Below are 13,894 nucleotides of genomic sequence, written 5' to 3'. Positions count from 1 at the left end.
TTTACACTGAATTAAACTTTTCAAAGGTAGCCCCATGTAGAATGCAAATGGAAGGTGAGACAAAGGTGATTGCGATAAAATCTTCAGTTACTAGACTATAACTGACAAAATATCTTGCAGGATCCAGTCTGGGTTGCTTACCAGTACCACAACTTTAGTCTTCTGAGCTTTCGGTCTTGTGCTGGAGCTCATCCTCAGGGAACTTCTCTGAGGAATCATTCTGGTAAGACAGAGGTTCCCTGAGGATGGCCTCTAGCATGAATCCAAAAGCTTGGATGCCTAAATTTCTGGTCCCAGTGACTGACCCAGATTTCATCCTGCAATATCCTGGGGCACATATGTTTATGACAAAATGTCTGAATGTGGGCAAATAATTTTTGGATCACAGATGGCACCTGGCAGACCAATGAGGTTTGGCTGATGAAACAATCTGCACTGCAAGATTCATACTTTTTGTAAATGTTTTGTAATACATCTCAAAGGCAAGAGCAAAGTTATTGTCATCATTGTGATAAAAGTATCAAGATCATGTGCAATTTACAGCCCTTTTTACAACCTGGCTTGTAAAATAGTGATAGTAAAATCTCTGTCTTTCATTTGTATTCGAGAAGGTAGGCATTTATCAAGGTGTCTTCATAGATTGGTTGAAAATACGTACAACTATATTGATAGCATTTGAAAAGTCATGGTAATGGTGAATATCATCATTGTAATGATAGTGACACTTTCTAATTTTGGATACCCTCCCACAGCAAGTTTAAGCAATTATTTAAAACATAAAAGAATTAAATCCTGAGCTCCACAAAAATGTGGTTAGATAACCCCACCACATCTTCATGCATATCATACCAAACAACAACAACAACAACAACAACAACCCCTGATTACGCAAATGTTGAAAGTATAAAATGCTGTCAAGAGTCCAGTTCTTCTATCCGTGCCCAGTTCTTGGTGTAAATCTCTAAGATTATGTAGGTTTGTTCAACCAGTAAGGCCCACTGGCAGGAAAAAGAGTGATTAGCAGTTGTTTCTTTGGCATAGAATGCTGGGAGTCACCACAGCAAGAAAGAAACTGTCTGGTGGGAGCTGTTGTAGCCAGCAATCCTGAGTGAACATTTGGTAAAAAGTATCCGAATGGGACAGAATTGTCTTAAACTAGCTTAGAGATTCTAAGTGAGCATCAGCAAGGGACAGAAGCAGCTTAAGGGTACAGTGCGAATATTGTCCCAGAAAATAATCATTGGAGATGTAATAGTCAAATTTAATCATGTCTTCTTTAGAAAGGATGTTATGACAGCATTTTTTTAAAAAAGAAGCATTGTTATTGTGGGAAGGCAATATTTAAAATTCTAATAGCAAATAGTTTTTAGAGACCTGTTAGAAATATTTTTTAAGTGGAGAAAGCATCAAGGGAAGGTTACTTCCCATGAAAACACAGCTGGGATGTTTTTAAATGTAGACTCCAGTGGCTTATTATATGTTATATTAAGTATTTGCAAGATGGGGAAGTAATATATTATTACACTTCTAAACTCTGAGGCTGGGGAATTCCTGCATTTTATTCTTATTGCTAATTTTTTCTTCTAAGACTTGATTCACCAGAAGATCAAAAGCAAGAGAATAATAATTAAAGGCATTTTCTTCAAAAGAGGAAATTATATTGATCCACAGAAATGTCTTATCATTGACACTGTTGAACAGTGTCAGTGCCAATTTTGGAATTTTATTTTGTTCCTTTCTATTTTCTCTGTTAATTTGGTATAAAGGGTAATATTTAATAAATACCTTTGTTCTGTAGTATCAATTTTTATTGTGAAAAAGAAGTGGGATTCTTACTATAAACAGATAAAATTGTAATGTTTTAATTTTAAACTTGATTTATTAAAGAAATTTGCATGGTTCACCATTGTTACTCTGGGGGCTTATGGAAGTAAAACTCCAAATCTAAAATTCAATACTTCCACCCTCCTGGCAATAACATTTAAACAAATCACTTGATTGGTTCCATATTAACTTGAGATCCTAGGCCCACTGGCAAAATCACATCTTCTGGATCTTTCAGGAAAGTATCAAGATGGAGACCAGTATTATTTTAATGGAGACGATATTCCACAGGGAGGGGGCCACCATGGAAAAGATCCTTCTTTTTAGTCTAACTAGGTAGGCCTCCTTAATGGACAGGACCTATAACATATCCCGCTTCCCTGATCTGGTGGGTTGGATTCATTTAATTGTGAAAATACAAAGAGAATGCAAGATAGTCAAGGACAATTAATGGAGATAATTACTGTGCTATAAGCTATTAGACCTTTCCTGATTCTTACTTAGTAGCAAACACCTCTTGCAACATGAATCGCCAGCATGGGTTGAGTGGTGGATGTACATAAAAAGTTATATATACATGCAGAACTATCATGGTTAAATAGTGCCCAAGAACAGCCAACTTTGATTGATAAAGGATTTTATATTCTATGTCAACATCCAAATCTAGGATGAAACTGGCTATTTTTGTTGATATAAGAAGTTGGGTTTGGAGGTCTGCAATCAAATACAAGGTCACAAAACAATTTCAGGGAAACAACTTTAAGATGTGCTTGCCTAAGGCATTAGAAAATTGCTGCTTCACATGAACAAGTAACATGAATCTCTAAGATGTACCACATTGTAATGAATGTGGTCAGCATTTTTCAATGAGGATTGTGCTAAAATAAAGATGCAACCTCTGATTTCTGTATGCTTTATTGTAACATGAATCCTGGACAAATTGAATAGATTTTTTAAAAATCTAAAAGAATTAATTGTCTTCATATTTGTGCTCTTTTTCTTTTCTTTTTTTCTTACCCCTATCTTTCATCATTCTGCTTGTTTAGAAAATCCATGTTATCAATTTATTTTCAAGTATGTATTGGTGTGTTCTCGAGCAGACAATGAATTACAGAGGTGGATTATAACGGTAAGTATTTATTTACCTCACAGCTACAGCTCTAACACAATTCAGAAGAAGTACAATACAAAGAACCTCGAACTCAGCCTGACAGCTCTTTTATACCAACTGTCAGACGGCTTAACCAATAGGAACATCCAATGTTACAAAGGATCCCAACAGGGGCCAATTCTCTTGAGCATGCTCAGAACACAATACGTATGATAGCATCATTAATCCAAAGAAAATAGCAATATGAAAATGGCAAGCAAACAAGAGCTACATATAATCTGACTATTTTAGATCATCAAGATTACCACCATAACCATTAGAGTCTGTAACAGTAACAGAGTTGGAAGGGACCTTGGAGGTCATGTAGTCCAACCCCCTGCTCATGTAGGAGACCTGTACTAGGGATTCGAACCACCGAACTGCCTACCTTTCTGATCAACAAGCTCACTATCTTAGCCATTGAGCCACCTAATCAGGCTAAGTCAAATGGCCACACAATTTTTAAAGGATTTAATGTGGCATAAGATGATTATTGCAGGTGTAGAACTTATCTTTATAAAATCACTCACTAACTTGCTTCAGAAGATCTCAAGATCCCAGACAATCTTCTGAAGCAAGTTAGTGACAGATTTTATAAAGGTAAATTCTACACATGCAATAGTCTGGGATCTCAGGATCCAGACATTAAAAAAAAAAAAGACTTCTTTATTCAGTTATGTGCTATCAAGACACTATTGACTATTAGTGACCACATAGATAGATGTTGGTCATATCTTCTCTTCTCTTCCACCTTTCTAGCATCAGTGCTTTCTCCAAAGAGATAAGTCCTCATATAATGTTTTTGAAGTAAGATAATTTGAGTGTTTTCTCAATTTAGAGATTCATTCATTCATTCATTCAATCAATCAATTAATCAATCATTTATTCTTTTATTCATTCAAAAACTTTAAACTGTAGCTGAAAATCAATAGATAGAATATTGAAAATTGAGGTAACAGGTTCTAGACAAATATGTCTAGGATGTCAGGATGAATCACGGGAATTACTGACTTTCCTGACTTACATAGGAAAGGAATGACTAGAGTAATTAACAAATTAGCCTTTGATAAGGTATTTAGTTATATTGTCACTATAAAAACTATAGTTTGAAAATCTGTAGATCAATGCATAATTCCATGTCAAACAGAATAAAATTTCTTGTTGAAAGGCAAAATGGAACCCTGAAGAAACAGGTTGTTTTCCAGATGTCCAGATAAAAATTCTACAGCATCATTATCTGGAATATAATATTTATATTCAGGAAGTTATAATTGTCAATGTTTTCTTTTTGTTTGTGATAATCCAAAAGAGCCAGTAGTCAAATGCCCCCCATTATCCCATTATTCCCATAGCAAATCACCTGTGGCAAATAATAGTCAATAAAGAAAAAGTAGTTCAATTATGTGAATGCAGATATTGCTTTTCATGCAGCAGTGAGATATGAAAACTATCTTAATCAATATCTAGGTGTATAGAATGATTAAAGTAACTATCTATCGTTGGCTTATGTTTAAAAATCTTAACCCTCTTACATCCATTGAGAATTATAAAAGGGATATCCTTCAGAAGAACTGTGATGGAATTCTCTGAGCCTGAGAATGAAAACAGATACCCTGTTTGCCCCAAAATAAGACATCCCCTGATAATAAGCCCAATCGGGCTTTTGAGCACATGGCAATAAGACCAAGAGCTTATTTCAGGGTTCAAAAAAATATAAGACAGGGTCTTATTTTTGGGGAAACATGGTAGTTCAGAAATATTTCAGAACAAGAACAGTTTAACGCTTTTGTGGTATCTAATAAGCAATTAACATCTTCCCTATTAAACCAAGCCTCATTTACAAAGAGGATCAAAGGCAATTGAAAAGTCAACCTTAATGAACTCACTAACAAATAATGGCTATAGTTCATGCATCTAGTTTCCAAGATTAATGCTTAATTCCTTAAAGCAGCTCACACTAAGAAGCAAGATTTTCACAAAGTAGGTAGATTTTTTGCAAAGGGAAAAAAGGATTAGATTACCCAAACTTGGAAACTGGGTATCTATGCATTGACTGTCAACAACAGGGTTTTACAGAGTCTCCCGATTACCTTCTTTCTAATTGAGTTCTTGATTTAATGGGGGTTGATTTTAATTGCTAATTAGATTCAATGAAAATTATCATTTGTTCCAGTTCTGCAGGAGGTTTTTTTTTGTTTTGTTTTTTTGGAAGTATCTATTTTTATTCCCAGGCTTGGAAAGTTCCACCTAAGGAGCCATGTTTTAAAGAGTTGTAGCTCTGAATGAAGCAAAACTTTATGCTTATATAATAATTTGAGAAAATAATTATGAGATGATTTGAAAGAGAAAAAACACCAGAAATTATTTATTTCTATTCTTGAACATCATTTCAGCTTTATATTTAGGTTATATAGAAATTATCTATGTTGATAAGAAAACTGTCAGAGATTTGAATAAGAGTTAGTGATACTGATGGATTTCTGTTTCCTGCCTGTTTCATTTCTGTTGGCAGGACAGATTTTCTTATTTTCCATGGTAGGGTCAGCTTCTGATTTCTTCCAGGTCTTCTAAAATTATTCATGAGTTAATCAGGAACAAAAACTTAATTGAGGTAATAGTTATAATTTAAAACATATTTTTTCCATATATATCAGAGGTTGTCTCTTTAAGGCCTCAAAATAATGAATTTGACAGTTCTTGCTCATTCTGCCACCCTGTGCAATGTTGCTTAGCAACCACCAAATATCAAATGGAAGAGGTTGCAAAAGCCAGTTGTAGAGAAAGAGAGAGGGAGATCATTAGTTCTACATATTCTGAGGTTTCATCCACATAAGCGTAAAGCCAGTTGTCAACAAATTGTGCAGATGTTACTTTAGAGAGGGTAGTGTAGACTTGGTCCGTACAAAAAACATTGACATTTTCATCATTGCATAATTTATGCATCTTTGCATAAATTACTCCAAATATGTGTTTTAATCCAGAGAATGACAAATGCTCAGAATTAATTTCATTTTAAAACTAAAAATTTTATAATGAAAATAAATACCTCTGCTCAATAAATATATCTACTTCTTCCCTGAAGGAATTGTTAAAATAATTTGTCTATTAGGAAACAAGAACACTTCCTTCCTTCCTTCCTTCCTTCCTTCCTTCCTTCCTTCCTTCCTTCCTTCCTTCCTTCCTTCTTCCCTCCCTCCTTCCTGTTCTGACCCAGATCTCCAAACACAACAAACTCTCTGAAGTTAACTCAAAGATTCCTTTATTAGGAAAGCTAGCAGCCCAGGCCAAAGTTTCTCTCTCAACGCAGGCTAACAAGTCCATCCATCCAGAAGATGAATAGTTGTCTGTCACATCTATTCATCTCCGCCATCTGCCTTTTATTCCCAGAGCTAAAGTGGGGCTTCATTAGCAGCAGTGGCTTTTCGTTCCCAAGGATTGGCCCAGGGATTTCCATTGCTGCATCTGCACATTAGGCACTGGACCTAGCTGTTTTTCCTTTCCTCTTCAGCCACCTCCACACCTGGGCGCTGTTGACTCTCCATTTAAGGGCTGATGGATGGCCCAGGCTCGCTCTCTCTCTCTCTCTCTCTCTCTCTCTCTCTCTCTCTCTCTCTCTCTCCCTCCCTCCCTCCCTCCCTCCCTCCCTCTCTCTCTCTCTCTCTCTCTTTCTCTCTCTACCAGCTCCAGTCCCTCTTTCCCCTTGAAGCCTTGCCTTGATGCTGACTCTGACTCCCACCCCTTGTCCTCCTCTGATTCGGCTGCTGGCACAACATCTTCCTCCCTCCTCTTTGTATTATGACTTGTATAAAAGTAGTAATCCATTATAGACTGATCTAGCTGGATATAGAAGAACTAGAAGAAGAAACAACTGGCTGAGGCCTTAACCGATTGGCCAGAAAGGCAATTCAGTGTAGCAGATAAGGTGTAAAACTTGAAAAGACCTTTTTTAAGCCCACTCTCAGCCATGTAAAATCAGTAGATGACTTTGGGTGAATCTCACTCTCTCTCTCTCTATCCCCTTATCCCTCACAGGTTGGTTGCTGGGAAAAAGAAAGAGAAGCCTTCTGTGCATTGTGTCTTCATTTTTGAATGTAAAGCAGGATATAAATTTATTAATTAAATAGCTGTATACAGTATAATATGATTAATTATAGCAAAACACTATTTATTATTCTGACAAATCCTTAGAATACTTCAGAATTTATCCAGAGGTATCTATGTAGCATTGAATCATGGACAGAGATTTTGCCTACTTTAGTTGGAATGTATATTGAATTCTTAAACTTGCAACAAATTTAGGCCATCAATTCACTGGTTTTTTCCCCCCACAATCAAATAAGAGTCTAACTTCAGTGTTGACTATTATAAATTGGTTTAATATATTTATCTAATGCATAATTGTGTGCATGAAATGACTCAAATCAATAATATTCTGTTGCTGGAAATAAGAAAATTCTTTACCTAAGATTTTTCCTTTATACAGGCGGATCATTATGCAGTCCCGCCCCCCCGATGTATATATAAGAAATTACGTAATCAATACATAGAGCATGCTGTTCAGTATTATGATATAAACACAATACTTTGTTTGATTAGAACCTTCTTTTGTTATATGTATCCAAAGCCATTGAGACATCAATGGTTATATATGACTAAATCTATTTTGTAACAAACACATTGCTTGTTATACTTCAACTTAGTCCCACTATTTCTTTGGCTTATTAGATAAATATAGATTATTTATATTATTTATATTAGATTAAAAAAATAGAAAACTATATTTGTATCAATAACAGGATCGCAATGCTATGGGCTAAATATCTCAAAAATATAATGAACAATCCATATATATGCTCCCTCATGAACTCAGTAATCTCATCAGAGTATCGTACCCTGCCTTCCCCTTAATCGTCATCTAGCTAGCTGGTGTAACCAACCTAAATGGATTCTCAAGTACAGCAAGACATGACAGATGAGAGCCGTCAGTTCTGAGCCTAAACGATCAATGTAGCACTTGTCTTTACCAACATAAATAAACTGATAAGCAGAGATAGCTGTGCCTCAGCCCCATCTGTAATGCTCTTGAAAGTCTGCATCAGGCAAAAAGATAACATTATTTACTCCCACTGAAGATACCTTGATCCCCTTGACCTGGGAAAAACTTAAATTATGTGTGAGCTCTTGTGGGTCTATATGTAAGTGCCAAAGAGGCAAATGCATTTGGGAAGCTATTCTTGCTGTAATAGCTAGAACATTCCACTGACCTCCCATCTCAGAACAATGTGTTCAAGAACCAATATTGAAAAAAAAATGAAATATCAAGGGAAAGGGGTCCTTAAACACAAAAATTAAATCACTTTATGAAATGTCTATTCTGTAAGATAAATACACACTTACACACACACACACACACACATATCCAGTAAGTTGAATCGTTCTTAAACATATTAAAAATGAAAAGTAGAATTGATAAGAACATATTATTTTTATTAGATGATTTCAGAAAAAAGCCAAAGTATTTCAACATGAAAACTGTTCACAGTTTAAAAAGTAATGGTTATTAAGCTGTCAGAAATAGATTAATCATATTTCAGCTTGCTTCATTTAAAGCAAAATAAATGTACTTTTTAGTGTTTCCTTCATTAAAATGCCCTTTCACTAGCTTTTCAGCAACCCAATACAGTAATTTTTCTAAGCTGTAACTGACATAAGGAACGTCAACTTCTGCTGGGGATCATAGGATTTGCAATTTGCAAAGTAGAAACTTGTGACAGAAATGCCTAGCTAATAAATTACTTGCCCAATTCATCCTGCCTTGTAGTGAATTCTCCTGCCATCTGCTGTTCCTTTTCCCACCAGGTAGAATGAATAATTTTGAGAAGATCAAACAGCCAAGGAAGATATTATCTCCAGTTTCAATGGGTTTAAACTTTTGACACATTCATATCAAATCCAAGAGATACTCAAGGCAAGTAAGTTCAAAAGCATATTAGAGAAGAAGCTAGTAAAAGCCTACTGATTAATAGAACCTAGTTAGTACTGTAGCTTCTGCTTGGCTTCTATTCTATTCTATTCTATTCTATTCTATTCTATTCTATTCTATTCTATTCTATTCTATTCTATTCTATTATATGGATATGCAAGTTTATAAGTCCTTTTTAAAGTATTAAAGTATGTAAATAAATAAACTATTAAGAAAAAACCCTCATAATATATTTTAATTATAACAGTTTTTGCCTGTATACTGTTTCTACCCCCATTCTTTAAGCTATTCAAGCATTTGCTTCAAAATCAATAAAGGACAATATTTGTAGTGGTGGGTTGAAATAAGGGGTCCTCGGTACTTTCTGAGCTTGTTGTTTTGTTGCAGAACGTTTCATTACCCAAACTAGATAACATCTCTAGCGCTGATGATGTTATCTAGTTTGAGTAAGTAAATATCTCAGAGAGCACCAAGGACCATCCCTGCTTCAAAATGCCCCATAAGAGTCAATATATTCTATAGGGTCCTATAGGACCCTATAGAATTCTACAGGGTTCTATAGATGATAATGAGTTCAAGGAATAGAACTGTCACTGTGATCACTCATGAATATGTCTGCCATGCCACTCCACCCACACCACTCATGTCAATCAGTTACTGTCAGCAAAGCACATTGAACACCTTCCTCATAGCAGAGGTGAGCTGTTACTTTATTGCATTACTATGCTAAGCAATTTTCAAGTCATGATGGACAGATAACACATTTCAATATCTTCCCAGAAGACTGCAATAAATAAAAGTTTCAGTTGAGGCATATTCCCTATTCAGAACCTCTGTTTGTCATCTGTCAACAATTTCCTCCTCGTTGTTCTTAAATATTAAAACTAGAAGCATGCCATTTCCAGCTGGCAATCTGCCTAGCTGAGTTTGACTCCTTGAGCATCTTAAGTCTATCCAAGATTTTGTGGGAGTTTATTTCCACCTTCTACTGCAAGATACAAAACAATTGCATTTTAACCTTATGCAGATATTTGTCATGTTCACATAATTCAGTGATATATATCAGTTGTCAACATTATACCGGTAGGAGGAGAACCGTGTTAGACGGTGGCAAAAATGCGAGCTGCAACTCATAAAAGCTTACGCCTTTTAATAACATTTGTTAGTTGGAAAAGATTATATCGGTTGTCAGATTTCCAGGGTAGTAAGAATTTCTTCTCTCCAGATTGAACATACATTTAAGACATTTAAGTATTATTATAAGTTTACCAAACATCAAATGCTGTAAAACTGATTTATGATAGTAAAAACATACCTGAATATTAAAACAAAAAACAAAAACTAGCAGCAACTACAACAAGCAAAGGCATTTAATTTGTGGGAATTTAACTAGTGCGTCTATGCAAGATAGTTAAATCATCTACAAACTACAGATTCTCAGTTTAAACATGGCATATTTGAAATGCCATTATGAAGGCAGATGTGAACATTCATTTAATCTAAATTCTTAGATTAAATTCTTGCTGTTTTTCAGAAAATTCTATTTTTTTATAAAATCCACAACATCAATTCCTGCACCATTCTATTAGATGTGTGAAATATCCCCACCAGATCTGTAAATTTAGTACAGATCAAGCAATTATATGATGTAAAGAGAGCACATTACATTAAATTCCTAGTGTTAAAGTTTATCTGGGAGAAATCATCAGGTTATCAGTAGGAAGTTATTGTAGAAGGCATGGGCATGTTAAATTCATTTGCAGTTACTGTTGTGTATATTTTTAAAAAACAATGTGCGAAATATTTTTATGTTTAATTTAAAAGGTTCCAATCAACAAAAAGTAATGAACTTTAGCCATAGTTTCTCAGAAGCTTTGGGAAAAAATGCAATTATTTAAGATCAACATTCAATTATTATATGTTTTTATTCATTTTTCCTCATTAAAATCAGTGGGCTCAAGAAACAGGAATGGGATCTATGGTGAACTCAGAATATATTTTTAGTTTTACTACTTCAAAGAAAGGGGATTAATATTATTTTAAAATTTGAGCCCAATGCCATGTATGAAGTATGAATAAGCTTTTCCCAAGCCAAAAATTATAGCTTTGGAAAAGAAAGTTCACACATGCAGAACAGCCCAAGTGACATAAGATGTCTAAATTTGCAATCTCAGATATCAAAGAGAGCAGATAACCTGTTTCTGTGACACCTGAATGAAGCACCACTGATTATTTTCCAGAAGTGGTTAAAGATGTTAGGATGATGGCTTATTCATAAAGCTGGCTCATCATGTGTGAAAGGTACTAAAAGAAATACCAGAATATGTCAGACAGATCAGTGTTGTACATGCGAAATCAGTGGTGGGTTGCTCCCAGTTCGCACTGGTTCGCAAGAACCGGTAGTAAAAAAATTTAATAGTTCAGAGAACCGGTAATAAGATTGGCTGGCCACGCCCCTGAACCGGTTCCCGGCCCATTCGCAGTTCGTTTACCCCACCCACTCCCAATCTATTGCTGCCTCCTGAGTCCCAGCTGATGCCTAGAGGAAAAAAAAACTGTTTAAACTCTTGCCGCGGGGCTTCAAAGGGCCTCCCTACAGCTGACCAGTGTTAAAAGAAAACAAATGAGTAGACCAATGCCTGCAAAAATAAATAGTAGACCCAGTGGTAGGATTCTACTTTGGTAGAACCGGTTGTTAAGTAGTTAAGTAGTTAAGCCAGTGGTTGCCAAAGTGGGCGGTACCATCCTTAGGGGGGCAGTAAGAGGCAAGGGGGGCGGCAGGAGGGAGCTAGAAGCAAAAGGGGGTGACAGGGGGGGCTAAATGGCAAGGAGGGTTGCCCCCACTCTTTGGCCTGTGCCTCGCAGCAGTTACCTCCTTGCAAGCAAACAGCAAGAAAAAACAGCCCCTTTCAGCTTCAGCATTGGTTAATTAGCACAAGTTGATTAGATTGGTCTCCTGACTGTCAGCTGACTTGCTCTCAGCTGTTTTGCGTAGGGCTGTGTTGCTAGCTGCAAAGAGTGTTGGAGCAGATTTTTTTCTCCTAGCTATGCTGAAAAAAACGAAACTGAAAGTAAAGCAGGCTCTTTGTTGCAACGTGACAAAATAAGGCAGGGAGAGATTTCTTTTTCTTTTTCCTCACCAAAAAAGGTAGGTGCAAACAATGGGAAATTTAGGGCAAAAGAGGAAAGTTCAAGATTTTAAAACACAAAAGAAAACAAACTATTTAATTAGGGACTTGTAATAATTGAGATACTATTAATTGTTTATTGTGTTGAAAGCAGAAATGATTAAGTTGTGGTTTGGAGGAATATATGGGACAAATTATTTGGTTTATTATTATTGGTAAATATAATTAATTGATTTGTAATAAATTGGATTGCATAGAAATAATTGGAATATTCATGTTCATATTGATTAATATAGTTATATTAAAAAAGATAGTTATATAACTAATTGATTTATATTAAAATGTTGAATTTGTATTAAACAACTGTAATATTACACAATTAACCAATGTGAGGATGGATATAAAAATAGATGACAATGGGAAGGGGTATAATATAGAATAGAAGGGAAAAATTGAATTTGATTAAGATTAGAGATGAGGATGAAGGGTAATATTGTTTTTTTTAAAAATAGATGAGGAATAAATATGGCAAAAAGGAAATATAGAAATTGTAAATTTAATTGAAATGACTAAATACTGTTTAAATTTGTGAATCGGCCAAATACTCTGTTCAAAGAAAATACATTGTATGTTTGTATGTGTGTTTCTAATTATTGCTATTTATTCATATTTGTTCTCTTTTATTCTTTAAAGTTTAACAATTCATTCTTTATCTTAATGGCTTTCTTCCCTTTCATCTTTTTTATTGTACAGCAATCTTTCTCCTCAAACCTACCACCTCTCTCTTTTTGTTTCCTTCTTACTTTCTCTTCCTCCCCACTTCTTCTCCTCCCTACTTCCTCTTCCTTTCTCCTTCTCCTCCTCTCTTCCTCCCTCTCTTACCGTCACTCCTACTCTAATTTCCTTTCCCTTTCTTCCTCCCTTCTTCCATCTCTCTTCTCCTTCCTTCATCCTCTCTATTGCTGTATCCTTTTGTACATATGGACTACTCAGAGGGCTGAAAAAAATATTTTTGACTGGTCCTCACACTTTTGACCAGTCCTCGAACTTACGACTGTCCTCATATTTTACGTTTTTACCCTATCTTGTCATCATGGTGAAGAGAAGCAGTTGTGAAATGAGTGACACTGTTGTTAAGAATGCTACAATGGTCATAAATGATGACTAGTCATAAGTGCGAAGATCGGTCAAAAGTGCAAGGACCTGTCAGAAATCACTTTTTTCAGCCCTCTGGGTAGTCCTTTTGTGCATATGGTCTACTGAGAGGCTGAAAAAGTTATTTTTGACTGGTTCTCGCACTTTTGACCAGTCCTCGAATTTACAACTGTCCTCAAATTTTACGTTTTTTGTCCTATCTTGTCATCCTGGTGAAGAGAAGCAGTTGTGAAATGAGTGACATGGTTGTTAAGAATGCTGCATGGGCATAAATGTGAGGATGGTCATAAGAGTGAGGACCAGTCAAAAGTGCGACGACCTGTCAGAAATGACTTTTTTCAGCCCTCTGAGTAGTCCCTATACACATAGCCATGGCCACCCGGTCACATGACCAGCTAGCCATGCCACCCAGTCACATGATCTCTAAGCCACGCCCACAAAATAAGCCATGCCCACAGAACTGGTAATAAAAAAATTTATAACCCAGCCCTGTGCTAAATATCAAATGGAGGACAGTTGCAATATCGTATGAAAAGCAATCGTGTCAGTAGCCATTTCGATCAAAGTACTGCTTTTTAGAATTTTAACCCTGATAGTTTTCCTGTCACAAACTTAACTGATAACCTGATGTTTTTCTGTATATTCAGGCTCTCT

The 13,894-nt window shown here is 35.8% G+C and overlaps 1 long non-coding RNA gene across 4 annotated transcripts in view; it reads left to right on the top strand.

Annotated features, from left to right (window-relative positions):
• Window positions 1-1,072: 1,072 nt before the first annotated feature.
• LOC117678841 (uncharacterized) overlaps window positions 1,073-13,894 on the top strand; it is a 38,194-nt gene continuing 25,372 nt past the window's right edge. For 2 of the 4 annotated variants that reach the window (XR_015728509.1, XR_015728506.1), the window contains exons 1-3: window positions 1,073-1,207; window positions 2,871-2,953; window positions 8,834-8,942. This is a non-coding gene — a long non-coding RNA (uncharacterized LOC117678841). Of the gene's footprint in view, window positions 1,208-2,870; window positions 2,954-7,004; window positions 7,066-8,833; window positions 8,943-13,894 lie in introns of those variants that run through there. The other 2 variants (XR_015728508.1, XR_015728507.1) reach the window with 2 other exon arrangements.

Source organism: Pantherophis guttatus, chromosome 6 (assembly GCF_059756535.1).
Source record: "Pantherophis guttatus breed Tessera chromosome 6, ASM5975653v1, whole genome shotgun sequence".
NCBI classification, from domain to species: domain Eukaryota; kingdom Metazoa; phylum Chordata; class Lepidosauria; order Squamata; family Colubridae; genus Pantherophis; species Pantherophis guttatus.
The sequence above is the reverse complement of the archived record's forward strand: the minus strand, read 5'-3'. Positions and strand labels throughout refer to the sequence as shown.